Source organism: Haliotis rubra, unplaced genomic scaffold, assembly GCF_003918875.1.
Source record: "Haliotis rubra isolate DU_JTF1 unplaced genomic scaffold, ASM391887v1 Scf145, whole genome shotgun sequence".
Classification (NCBI taxonomy): Eukaryota; Metazoa; Mollusca; class Gastropoda; order Lepetellida; family Haliotidae; genus Haliotis; species Haliotis rubra.
In genome coordinates, this window is record NW_025765392.1 from 1,079,055 (window position 1) to 1,092,689 (window position 13,635).

The 13,635-nt window shown below is 41.7% G+C and overlaps 1 protein-coding gene across 1 annotated transcript in view; it reads left to right on the forward strand.

Annotated features, from left to right (window-relative positions):
* The first annotated feature begins 475 nt into the window (after positions 1-475).
* The window catches only part of LOC124269494 (serine-rich adhesin for platelets-like), a 58,037-nt gene continuing 44,877 nt past the window's right edge, over positions 476-13,635 (forward strand). The window contains exon 1 of the mRNA XM_046704512.1: positions 476-575. The gene's annotated coding sequence lies outside the window, so the exon portion shown is untranslated. The remainder of the gene's footprint in view (positions 576-13,635) is intronic.

The following is a 13,635-nucleotide window of genomic DNA, read 5'->3' on the forward strand; positions in this document are numbered from 1 at the left end:
CATTATGTGTCCCCGATACTATTTTATGTGCTCTGTGGAACTGGCAAGGCAGAAACACATGATCGTTGCCTCGAATCTTGGTACATCTCGATTTCCATATTTAGAAGCACCAAACCCATGCTAGTGGTAGCTGTAGACGGCCATGACCAACGTAACTTGAGGCTTTTCTCCCTGATCAAGCTTACTTTTCGTGAAATAACCCAAGTAATGTTCCAAGCGATGTTAAAACCCAACTCACTCACTCATTTTCTTCATCTGTTAATCTCGAGTGACAAACGGTATCTCACTTTTGACATTTGTATAAGTTACGAACGGATTTTACATGGAACATTAATCTTGAGGAAGGTAATATTTTGTCAACTCAAAACATTCCAGTCATCCATTTCTATTCCATGCATTCACATGCTGTTATTACGAGGTTTGGTTCGAGATTTTCTATAAGAGACCACGTGACAAATTAAGACAACGAGATATCGTGCACGCACGTGCACATGACAGCTGGGCAGACGACCACGCGAATGGACAAGTGAAGCGTCACATGATAAAGATCGACATGAATCATATTTATGAGAAAGGTAAGTCGTTGTTGTTTCTGCTTAGCGTGTTTGCAGGGGGATTTTTGTTTATCATTTAAATTCACCAAACTTATTGCATCCACCGTCACTGCGCCAGTGCAGTCGTGGACTGTGGCAGACTCCAAATCGATGCGCACGTAAAAGAACTGCCACCGCGTAATCAACCAGCATGTTTAATGTTTGTTATGAATGTTTAATCCAGTATGTATACTTGTGTTCAGTGTGTGAACGATACCAACTGTTGAACCAGTAAAGTTGAAAGAAGTGTAAACAATACTGTAGAGAACTATAAACATTTAGTCGTGTATTTACATGCTTAATTTCCAGCATCTTCGTCGTCAATGCATTACATCTTTTTTATGTATAATCAGAAGCCAAATTTTGCTTGTGTTTATAAACTAGTCTGTTAATAAAACCTGTTGCTGCCATTGTTCGCTTTACAGAATTAGATTCAGGGGCATTGAGATAGCCTAATGGTTAGAGCGTCCGTTCATCATGCCGAAGACTCGGGTTCGATTCCCCACATAGGCTTATACAATGTGTGAAGCTAATTCCGTGTTCCCCGCCATGATATAGCTGGAATATTGCTTAGAATGTCGTAAACTATATATATATTCACTCTTCTTTCCGGAAAATGTCGCGAGTAGTTCAACTAGTTTGGTGTACTGTTAATCAGGTTGGGGAAACCTACCGATCAGCCTGTAATAGGCCAAACGGGATATTATAGGCCATTCTGCCTATTTTGCTATAGGCCGATCGGTCTATAATTATGGTATCTATCAAATAAATTTGAAGTGGTGCATTTCCGCATGAGGATATTAACATCATTGAAGTTTTGATGTCTGAAGGTATTAATTCAAACCCTTTTGAGAATTTTCATCACATGATAAAGGAGTTTGGAAATTGCTAATCAAATAAAAGTCTATAATATTTTTCACAATTTCAGTGAAAATTAATGACATAGATATTCAGGTTTAGTTTTCAAAAGGAAAATCAATGAAAAATTGTGTTCTTAATAACACGTCTTTTGCTGAACATGATATTAATTTCCATTTTGTCCAAAAACGTCTTTTTTCAAACTGTGGAGGTCCATTAACTATTAATCTCTATGATCATATCAAACCATTTCGTGCGGTAACTGATAGTTTGTGAAATAATTAGAAAAGTGTTCAAATATAGCCTGATCGGCATATAGCAAAATAGGCAGAACGGCCTATAATATCCCGTTTGGCCTATTACAGGCTGATAGGTTGGTGTCCCCAACCTGTTCACTGGACAACAAATTGACGATCTGCGAGCACTTATTGTGGTTTTCCTCTGTAGCTCACTTCTGTTGACAAGGCACTGACGAGGCAGTAGCTAACTAGGACACAGACATGTAAACAATGTTTCTTTAAATAGCAGTATTCGGTAAGAGTTCCTTCCGTTCCCCATCCCAAATAATATTTATAAATATACTAAAATTATTAACAAAACTTAACAACAATAGAGAACTCACAAAATGACTAAAAGTCCAAAAAATTGGGTTAAGGTAGGGTTAGGTTTAGAGTTAGGTTTAGGGTTGGGGGCACGGAAGGAACTCTTTCCCAGTATTCATATAATGCATAATTTTGAGAGCATATTGATTCGATAACAGACCAAAGGCTCGTACGTAGGATAAGAAACAGTCGTCCATTTTCATTCGTTAATAACGTTAATTGTTTAGATTGTCGCTCATGTCTTTACATGAGCTTTCAAGTGTGAATTTGTGTTATTTAATCTTGACGTCAAATAAGGTATTAAAACTACATGTGGCCAAACGCAGTCTGCAGAAAGTATAGGGTGATCCTTTGGGAGTGACCTAATCCTCCTTCACATGCAACTTCTAGGTTCACCAGCTTTACACAGAAAACACGTATAGTAGGGGTGGGTATTGCAGAGAATTTTCATATTGCGATATATTGCAATGCAAAAGCGTATATTGCGATATGTATTGCAATATATTGCAAGAAGTTTTTCTTCAACAAAAAACTACGTATAATCGAGTTAATGCTTGATTTATAAAGCAAAAACAGAACAAAATCACTATGCTTGATTAAGATTTAATAAAAACTTTGAATCATGACAAAAAACAAATGTAAATAATATTTGGCACAAATAAAAAAGGAAAGGAACAAATTAAAAACGGAAATATCCGAAGATTTCCGAGTGTTACGAAGTTTTCCGAATGCATGTCAAAATACCGGTTTTCGATCAGCGTATCGCAATACGTATCGTTTTCATGTCTGAACCGGTAAATACCGGTAAACCGGTTATATTGCGCAGCACTAACGTATAGTGTCACGGAAGTTTGGGAAGATTGTCAATTAGATCCATGTGAAATACAGGAACTTTATGAATTCTATATCAGAGTTTCGATTCAACATGAATTTCCACCTTTGAAAGCTGCATGTTCTCCAGCTTACATTTAAATTATTCCGTAACTATGCGTGAAACCCATTGTTTTCAACCCGTGAAAGTTTGGGTTAGCATTGATCTTCAGTAACCCATGCTTGTAAGAGGCGACTATCGGGATCGGATGGTCAGGCTCGCTGACTTGGTTGACACATGTCATCGTATCCCATTTGCGTAGATCGATGCTAATGCTGTTGATCAATGGATTGTCTGGTTATTTACAGACCGGGGCCATATAGCTGGAATATTGCTGAGTGTGGCGTAAAACTAAACTCACTCATCCCTGTGTTTTCCCCACCATTATGTTGCAGGAATGCTTCTGAAAGCGACCTAAAATTACACACGCATATTCATTAACCATTTTCTTTAAGAGGCCCCGGATATAGAATTGGCAGGGCTTAAAAACTGAAATCAAACACATGATAATGTTAATTATGACGATCAACTATTGTCAAACATTCATACTGTGGACAGAAAGATTAATCTATCTTGCGTCAAGAATCGTTTGTATTGCCCAGCGATGAGTACAAGAATTGTTGAGAAATCTGGTCAAGAAAACAGTTACTAAACGTTCAGTGGCAACACTGTTGTGTTGGTGAACTGTCGTGTATATTCCGCCTCTGATACCGCATTCCATCTGCCTCCTGAGGCGGAACATTCACCTGACAGACCACAGGTGCCCTTATCACAATGTTACGCCCATAGTGAAAGGCGACCTTGCTTATATATACTCGTCCGTTTAGCAATACAAACTACCACCAGGGCAGATCGTTCTGGAGTATTGTGCAAAGTAAATGCCCCTTGAGAGATACTATGAACTGGACTAAAAACGCCAAAGCAATCGTTGTCATCCCTTCTTTGCTTAGAGAAAATTATTAGTAATGCTATGAACTAGATGGCTTTAGAAATTGCTCATCTTCGTTTTACGCACATAACCATTATTTAAAGACTACAAAGGTGGTATGATGCCGATTTACGTAATATAACCAGAAAGTTGCACTTTAAATATATTTACCGTTACTTTCTGTGTATTGAACATTTTGAATGGCGAACGCACGATTAAAATAATTTCAAGGCAGAAATCGTATTTCTTAAATGTACTAGTATTCTAAAATACACGCTTAAAGTCCGGTGACAAACTGTTCCCGATGGTGTTCTGGTGACCTTATCTATAGATGTGCATACGTTACCTGGGTGGGAGTCTATCTCTTAAGATGTTCTTACGTCTTTAGGATGTATATTTTGTTACAGGTATATTTTGTTACAGGGGCTACATTAATACTGTGCTATGCATAGACGTGTAAAGATTATGTGCCCGCTTGTTTTTGTCGATTTCAAGCATGTTTTGTATTGTATAGTTGTTACGGCATTGTTGACTGACAAACCCACCTTATTCCACTCACTGCTTGACTCACTCGAACTAAAGAGCGCATTTAAGTAAGCATGTTAACATAAATTACGACCGAGTATCAAGATGTCCCATTAAAATGATCCATGCCGGATAAAGGTGGATATGCAATTCCAGGTAAGCACGGCGGCATTCCTGAGGTGTGTCAATGTGTCAGGTTGGCATGTGCCCGCATCCAAGCAAATTCATTACCTCCTCCCATACAAATGTATACCCCGTCCGGCATATGTATCACTAACCACATTCTTCCACGGGAATTTATATCGCGTTGTTCGAATATCATTACCAAAATTAGGTGAGATGACCATTTTGGAGTAAGTCTTCAGACGCATAATTATGGTATGTATTTGCCCCATAGGTTTCATTATGTAAAATGTAAACAATCAGAAGCATTCATTCATTGAGTTTATTTTTACGCTGCCTTTTTAGCAATATTCTGGGACACCAGAAATGGGCTTCACATATTGTACCAATATCGCGATTCGAACCCGTCTTCGGCGTGACGAGTTAACGCTTTAACCACTAGGCTACCCCACCGCACCAGTTCAGAAGCTGGCCATGCAATCTGAATTTTTCAGCAATTTCAGTAACAGTAAAACGTGTTCATCGTTAGCATTCACTACACAACGTTTGACCGGGATGTTTGTGTAATTTCTTTGTCAAATATTGAGACGTAAATTACGAAATTGCCTCTCGTGACGTAACTTATGTCCGCCCGTTTTTCTTGACGGCTTTCCACCTACTACACCTTGTCTGCTCTACGGGCTGACATTACCTGTCCACAAGACTGTTCCAGCACTGCAGTGTAATGGTATACTCCGATAAAGTGCTGATAAAATACGGCTATAATTATTGACATTTAACCTAAATTCTTCAAATGTCTGGAAGCTTTCTTCATTATCTCCGCTGTCGGTGAATATGTGTCAGTACATTGTATGAAAGAGACCGGCTTTGTAACGTGAGAACTGGGTCGTCCCTATGTGTATTGATCTGATGAGGCCTGCCGCGCATAGGTAATCCCAGCCCGCCCACAACTTACCTCCCCACTCATCGTCACTGTCACCTCAATGTGGACACAGACTGGTCTATAGTGATGTATACGACCTTGAAGCTGATAATATTTGCTTATTCGTACGTGCTTACAGTTATGCGTTCTTTCCCAATGGTTTCTCTATTGAATTGATGGACGGGTAAAGGTCACGCTCGAGAATGTACGGATTTTATCACCAGCATTACCAGGTCTGAACGCTCAATTTATCAGTCACTCATATATAAATGTACGTTCCTCTAAGAAGTGGGGCGATGGGGTAGCCTAATGGTAAAAGCGTCCGATCGTCACGCTGAAGACCCGGGTTCGATTCCCTACATATGTACAATATGTGAAGCATATTTCTGGTGTCATTTCTGGTATTGCTAAAAGCGCCGTAAATCCACACTCGCTCACCACTCAAAGAAGTACATTGTCTGTGTACCTGTGAAACTATATTCTGTTCATTATGCTATGGAATAACAAAGTACATCAGTTACAATCTTTGTAATAGTACTCGTTACAAAATCTGTGCTGTAACCCATATGAACGTTTTTGGTTTGGTTTGTTGTTTAACGCTGCACACATCAATATTACAGCTATATGGCGGTGGTCTGTAAATAATCGAGTCTGGACCAGACAATCCTGTAATCAACTTCATGAGCATCGATCTACATAATTGGGATAAGAGTATGTGTCGATCAAGTTATAGTGCGTTTGGCTCAAAAGCGGACCGATGAATTGCAATCTAACTCAAAAACTAATAAACATATGATACTCAATGAAACGCTGATCATAATCAAAATATCAGACCAACTCTGTGATTTGTTTGCAGAATTTATGTCCTAAAATTAAAAAAGTTGTTTAACAAACTATCATTAAAATATTGACACAGTTCACTATTGGTTACGAGGGAGGAGTGCAGAGAAAGGGACAGCCAGGTGTTAGAGAAGCACGTGCACAAGTGCCGACAAAGTTATTGATTCATTAACCTGTGCTGTGCCGTGTCCATCCTTTCTCGCACACCCGGCTGTCCCTTTCTCTGCACTTCTCCCTCGTAACAAATAGTGAACTGTGTCGATATTTAAATGATAGTTTGTTAAACAACTTTTTTAATTTTAGGACATAAATTCTGCAAACACCTCTTAGAGTTGGTCTGACGTTTTCATTATGATCTGTGTTTCATTGAGTATTTTATGTTTACAAGTTTTCGAGTTCGATTGCGAATCATCGGTCCGCTTTTGAGTCAAACTGACTATAGGGAATATGAAAACCTGGTCCTGTCAGTCGCCTCTTACGACAAGCATGGGTTGCTTTAGACCAATTCTAACCTTGATCTTCAAGGGGAGACACGCATGGGGTGTTGGAGACCAACTCTAACCCATTCGTAACTACTCGCCCCTTTCCACGACCTACAAGAAGACTCGTGGCAAACCAATTAAATCGCGCTGAGTAAAAGCATTTCGAAGCATGAAAATGGCGGCCCTGTTGAACCTTGCAACTTCGCTAAACTATGCAAAGCACAATTCAAATATAAACTTTGTGATAAAGGATCCGCAACTTTCAACACTGAAACATATTTACAAAGGGAATGACTGTATTGCTGTCCCACGGGATATAGGATATTCTTAGATAGGGCCCAGTCGTAAACATGGCCACGAGAGGAGTACGAGACGCCATCCGGCTTGCCGGAATGACAGGAGTAGTTACGAATGATTCTAACCCGGATCTTCACTGGGAGACACGCATGGGTTGCTGGAGGCCAGTTCTAACCCAGTTATGAACGCGTGGTTCTGTTTTGAACGTCTCACTTTTTCAAACCATCATACTAGTGATGATGGTTTTACAGGGGCTTGTAACGCTAAAACTGCCAACAAGGTATATACTGTCACTGACGGGGTCTTAGTACTATATAAAACTTTCCAGTCAGTGACAGTATATACCTTGATGGCAGTTTTTAGCGTCACAAGCCCCTGTGGATGGTTTGGGATGTTTTGTTTCCTTAAACACATGCACGTGAGACGCTGTAAAGAATATTTCGGATATGCAGTACACTTTTTTCGAATCGGATGAAATCTTGACATAATTACTTTATGGCATTGTTTATTGGGCCATATCATGGGCAGATCCAGGAATTTTGAACCCCCTGAATCCCCCACTGGCTCAGCCAGCCAACGCAAAAAATCTTCATTTTCAAAAGGGGTGGGGGTGGGGTGGGGTGGGTTTCGAATCCTCTGAACCCCCCTCTGGGTCCGCCAATGCATAGCTATTGCTGGAGCATGGTTTTGGCGATGTGATAATACACACTGAACATATTTAAATATCCAAAATGCAAATCTCAACATCGTTACACAAAGCTTGGTGACCGTGTACATCTCAACGATGTTAAACACCGAGGGAGGCTGACCGTGTGAATCTCTAATTCAACATTTTAAGCGCCACTCGTGGCATGTCAAATCGTTCTTCGCCTCCATTACCCCTGCCAGCTTCCGGTTCAACGGAGTGATGATGGCGATATTTTATTTTGATATTAAAAATATTTTGCGAACCGAAGCGAGGGAAGCACGTTGCCAACCTTTGCTCGCTTTGCTCGCATATGGAAAGACTGGTCATTTTCTCTTTGTTGCGCAACCCTAAGTGCGCTATAATTTGACTGTGCATGAACACACATCTCCCTGCACATTAGCTCTTGTCATCATTTACTTCGTGTTATACGTGTGCAAAAGACAACTTGTCCATTTTAGCAGATAACAATCAGGAAAGACGGGAGATAGCTGCAGTCTGGATCGTTTGCTTTGCAGGAGGTTTGGATACCTCCTTAGCAATAGTTGCTGATGTCACTGAAGCAAGAAGTCAGTCAGCTAATCACCATGACAGTTGAAGCAAAGACAATATTTGTCTACGTCCAAAATAAGCCATTAACACTGAAATGAAAACTGAAATTGTTGTGATTCTGTTTGAAGTACTGTTTTGTATTGTGCGTCACTTCCTTGTACCTTCCTGTGGTATTGTTACCCTAAATCCGTATTATGTTGTACAAGACGGGCATTGTTGTCCACAGAGGTTTCCCTGGTGGGCCTGACCAGATATGTAAGCCAGACCAAGATGCAGCTTCGCGTTAGCTGGTCGAGGATGTCAGTCTGGTGTAATATTGTTGTCTCGCTATGGGTGGGACAGCTATAGCAAGTCACAGTTAACAACACTCAACACGGAAACTTGAAATATCAGCTGACAGTTTCATTTTATGGTAGTAGTGAAAGTTGTAAAATGTGCCACGTGATCACACTTGGAAGATGAGTTGTTATAGCACAGAATGTAGAAATTACCATATTCCGAGTCCCCCTTTAGAAACATGACATAAAGGAGATACAAAATTATTAATGAATGTAAGAAGGTGAAACATTAACGCCTCTTTTGAGGCATGCGTGAGTGCGTGGGTATGTATGGTGTCAACATAAAAGTTTGCACATTCTTTAAACTTCATTTATACATGTTATGTGAATACACTAACACATTCTGTAACACAGGCACTTTTGTTCCAGGTTTTTCCGACATACCATCTTTCAAAGAGGATTCAAACCCCATTCCATTAAAACATAATTCCACCCTCCTTATGGTTTTAATCACGGACAACTTATTGTTTTTATCTCTTTGGCTTAACATGTGTGAATACCATTTCTGGTGTCCCCCTGCTGAGATATTGCTGGAATATTGCTAAAAGCGGCGTAAAACTAACTCACTCACACTTAACATTCTAACAACCACAGGACCCGTGAAGATCCGGGGTAGAATAGGTCTTCAGCAACCCATGTGCTTGCCATAACAAGGCGACTATCTTGTCGTAAGAGGCGACTAACGGGATCGGGTGGTCAGTTTCGCTGACTTGGTTGACAAATGTCATCGGTTCCCAATTGCGCAGATCGATGCTCATGCTGTTGATCACTGGATTGTCTGGTCCAGACTCGATTATTAACAGACCGCCGCCATATAGCTGGAATATTGCTGTGTGCGGCGTAAAACTAAACTCACTCACTCACTCTAACAACCACAGAAGCGGTGTGGCAACCCAGTGGTAAAAGCCTCCGTTCGTCAACCCGAAGACCCGGGTTCGATTCCCCACGTGTGAAGCCCATTTCTGATGTCCCCGTCGTGATATTGCTGGAATATTGCTAAAAGCGGCGTAAAACCTTACTCGTTCACTCTAGCAACCACCAGTAGCCAGAGGTGGAGTGTCAACCCTACTGGGTATCATGAAAGTAGCAACACTACTGTAAGACCCTTTACCCTGATCACTTCAGTTGCTTGTGACCCTGATCATTTCGGTTGCTGGTGATCAATATCCTGTTTGTATGATGTATTGTTATGAATAATCATATTTATATACTTGTTTTAAATCTACATGTGTGACAGTAAAGTACTTTTACTGTTCCTTGTCGACTGTGTGTGTGATCTAAATGTATGTGCTATTTGTGTAAAACTGACCGCCTCCGTGGTGTAGTGGTTAGAGCGTCCGCCATGAGAGCGGAAGGTCGCGGGTTCGATCCCCGACCGCGGGACTGGTCGGCTGGTCACAATATGGCAGAAATACTACAAGCAGCCGATATGACTGAATCGTAACTTACTCACTCACCTTGTGTAAAACTTGTAGAGTCAGTTGACCCTCCGCCTAGAAAGTAGAACACAAGTAAAGGAAGCACACATTTAGTGAAACTCAAATCAGCACGTAATACGCAGGTGGTTCGGTGTTGTTTATGTGGCAAGCACTATTTGACAATGACAGGAATGCGAATTAGGGATCGGTTGTGACCTTGACAACATAACGCACGGGTGAGTGCTCCCTACATCCATACACTCACAGCGAGATGGCTCTTTTGCATCAACACAAATAGAGTTGCCCAAAGAAATGGGAAGGTGATGGTTTAGCTTTTTCCCTGTGTATGACATATTGCGTCGTGAGACAGTGTCGCCAGCCGTGTTAGCGTGTGTCACTTTGAGTCGTGTACTATTGGGCATTGGAGCTTGAAAGTGCAGACACGCAATACAGCGGATATAATCCTCCGTTGCATGATGAAATGTAACCTGAAACAATTTATTGTATTTGTTGTTGACGATAGGCATTCTTTCCTGTGAATGACTGAAGATCCGGGTTAGAACTGGTCTCCAGCAACCCATGCTTGTCTCCCCGTGAAGATCCGGGTTAGAATTGGTCTTCAGCCACCCGTGCTTGTCGTAAGAGGCGACAAACAGATTCGGTAGGTCTTGGTTGACATATATCATCCTATCCCAGTTGTGTACATCGATGCTCGTGTTATTGATCACTGGATTGTCTGGTCCAGACATATAGCTGGAATATTGCTGAGTGAGGCGTAAAACTAAACTCACTCACTATAGCTGGAATATTGCTAAGTGCGGCGTTAAACAGCAAACGAATGTGTGAGTCTGGTAAACGTCGTTTTGATCAGTCGTTCCTGACATTACGGCGCGTCAGCTCGATATAGGATGAAAACAAGAATATTCCAGTCCTCGACGTTCAACCACTGGGGGAACCCCCCGTGAAGATCCGGGTTAGAATTGATCTTCAGTAACCCATGCTTGTCGTAAGAGGCGGATGGTCAGGCTCTCTGACTTGGTTGACACAATGTCATCGTTTCCCAATTGTGTAGAACTCATGCTGTTGACTCACTCAGAACCCAATGACAGACCTAGAAGAATCGTTGATCTTCACTATGTAAGGCGACTATGCTTGTCGTAAGAGGCGACTAACGGGATCGGGTGGTCAGTTTCGCTGACTTGGTTGACACATGTCATGGGTTCCCAATTGCGTAGATCGATGCTCATGCTGTTGATCACTGGAGTGTCTGGTCCAGACTCGATTATTTACAGACCGCCGCCAAGTAGATGGGATATTGCTAAGTGCGGCGTAAAACTAAACTCACTCACTCTCTTTGTTTCTGTCAGTTCATAAATATATACAACTAGGTGGCATGTCCAAATACAACATGGTTTGTAATGGTTGGACACGGCGCAGCACTATCGGCAGAAAGCTTTCTGTCCATCGTCCTCAAGACAAATCACTATCGTTCGTCCCAGTGTGCTCGTACTTTGTACCCGGACGAACGTACATGAAATATAAATCACACACAGTCCGGTGGATCTGACATCAGCAGGAATCTAACGAATCAGTCAGTGCCATAGTGGGAACCAAATAACAAACAAGATCTGTGAAAGATTTACATATTAATTCTTGACTGTGTCCAGAGCCTCGTATCACTCGCAATTGTTGCACTGCAACAAGGCAGAAAGTTATATGGATATACAACTTCTTTGTTACAATATATGCCATGTTTCGATGTAGATGCTAACACTTAATGTGCTTGATCAGATTATGGATTACGACCTCCCTTGTTCGGGACGGTGGGTAACCATTGTGGTCAAACCGTTCGCTCTTCACGCAGAAGACTCGGGTTCGATTCCCCACATGGGTACAATGCGTGAAGCCCATTTCTGGTGTCCCGCGCCGTGAAACCATACTCTCACACTCTCCCTTATTCACTACACCGACTTCAATACCACTCAATGGAGTTGTTGTACTTCAACTGCCCAGTCTTTCTAAGACTGGTGAAACGGGGACAAGTTCCCAGTGTTCGTAACACTTTAAGACTTGACCAAAATACCGGAAGTTTGATGTTAAACTATGAAGTGATACAAGCTATGACGTGTTTAATAGATATAATCATATATCAGATACTATCTACGAACTCTTACAACCCACGGAGTCTCCCTAAATCCTAATGTGAGAGTAATCGGAATGTTTGTAGACCAAGGTTAATAATCCGTTTTGACTTTAGTATCTGTCATGGATTATTTACACATCATTCCTGTGGGTGGGTGTGTTGGTGGGCTTGACGAGTGACCCATGCTGGGCCACCTTGGTCAGGATGATACGTGTGGTAGAGGCCGGACGCTGATTGGTCTGGACGATAACCTTTACAACAGCATGCTGAAAGGACAGTCGACGAAACAATCTCTGGTCAGTCTGTTTTGGCGACAGTAATATGGCTTCCTTTTAACATAGCTCGGGTTCCACATGGGATCAGGCCCGAGCGCGCATACACATGATTTGTTTTGTTTGTTATTGTGAATTTTCGTGACAGTTTGTAATTTATATGAACATACGTTGTTACATTTGTTGTGTCTATTGCTTCCACCTGTCGGTCCCAATGAAGGCCAGGTTTAGAAGTTTTCTTCAAAACCCCAGATATTTGTACAGACCAATTTACTCTAACTTTTAAGTAGGAAGTACCACCGTAGCAGAACACTAATAACGCCACCCGACCATAAATGAATTATGACTATTTATTAACGTAGAACAAACTAGTGATGGAGAAAATAATGAATATTTCTCTTTGCATCAGCATTGTTGTGAGATCGACATTCTTAGGTGTAGGGTTAATATCATAAAACCATGCAGAGATAATCTAATTTTATATTGTAAAAGGCGATTCGCTTGTCTATTTGATACAAGTCATGCATCGTATCCCAATTACGCAGATCGATTCTCATGTCATTCACTGGATTGTTTGGTAGAAACTTCATTATCTACAGACCGCCGTCATTTAGCTGGAATGTTCCCGAAACCGCCGTCATTTAGCTGGAATGTTCCCGAGACCGCCGTCATTTAGCTGGAATGTTCCCGAGACCGCGCGCCGTCATGTAGCTGGAATGTTCCCGAGTGCAAGGTTAAACAAATCTTCCAACCACCAGGATCCGGAGTAGAATGTGTTGCAGGTACATTCAGCTTGTAAGAGCCAACTGACATTCGGATATTGCGCTTGCACGACCTGATTGGTTGATCCTATCGTGCCGAGACGGCTTGGACTTTGCCATCGCGTGTCATCTTTCGAATTGCCTTATCAGCCTAGATACGAGCAGCCGCTTTTCTCTGTACGACATTGCCAACTGGGGTGTAGAACAACATTCACTGTAACAATTGTGACAACACGAGTGTAGACAGCTCAGTGATGTCACAATGCGAATCGGGGCGGTGGGGGTAGCCTGATGGTTAAAGCGTTCGCTCGTCACTCCGAACACCCGGGTTCGAATCCCCACATGGGTGCAATGTCTGAAGCCCATGTCTGGTGTCCCCCGCCGTGATATTGCTAAAAGCGCCGTACAACTATACCCACTCACTC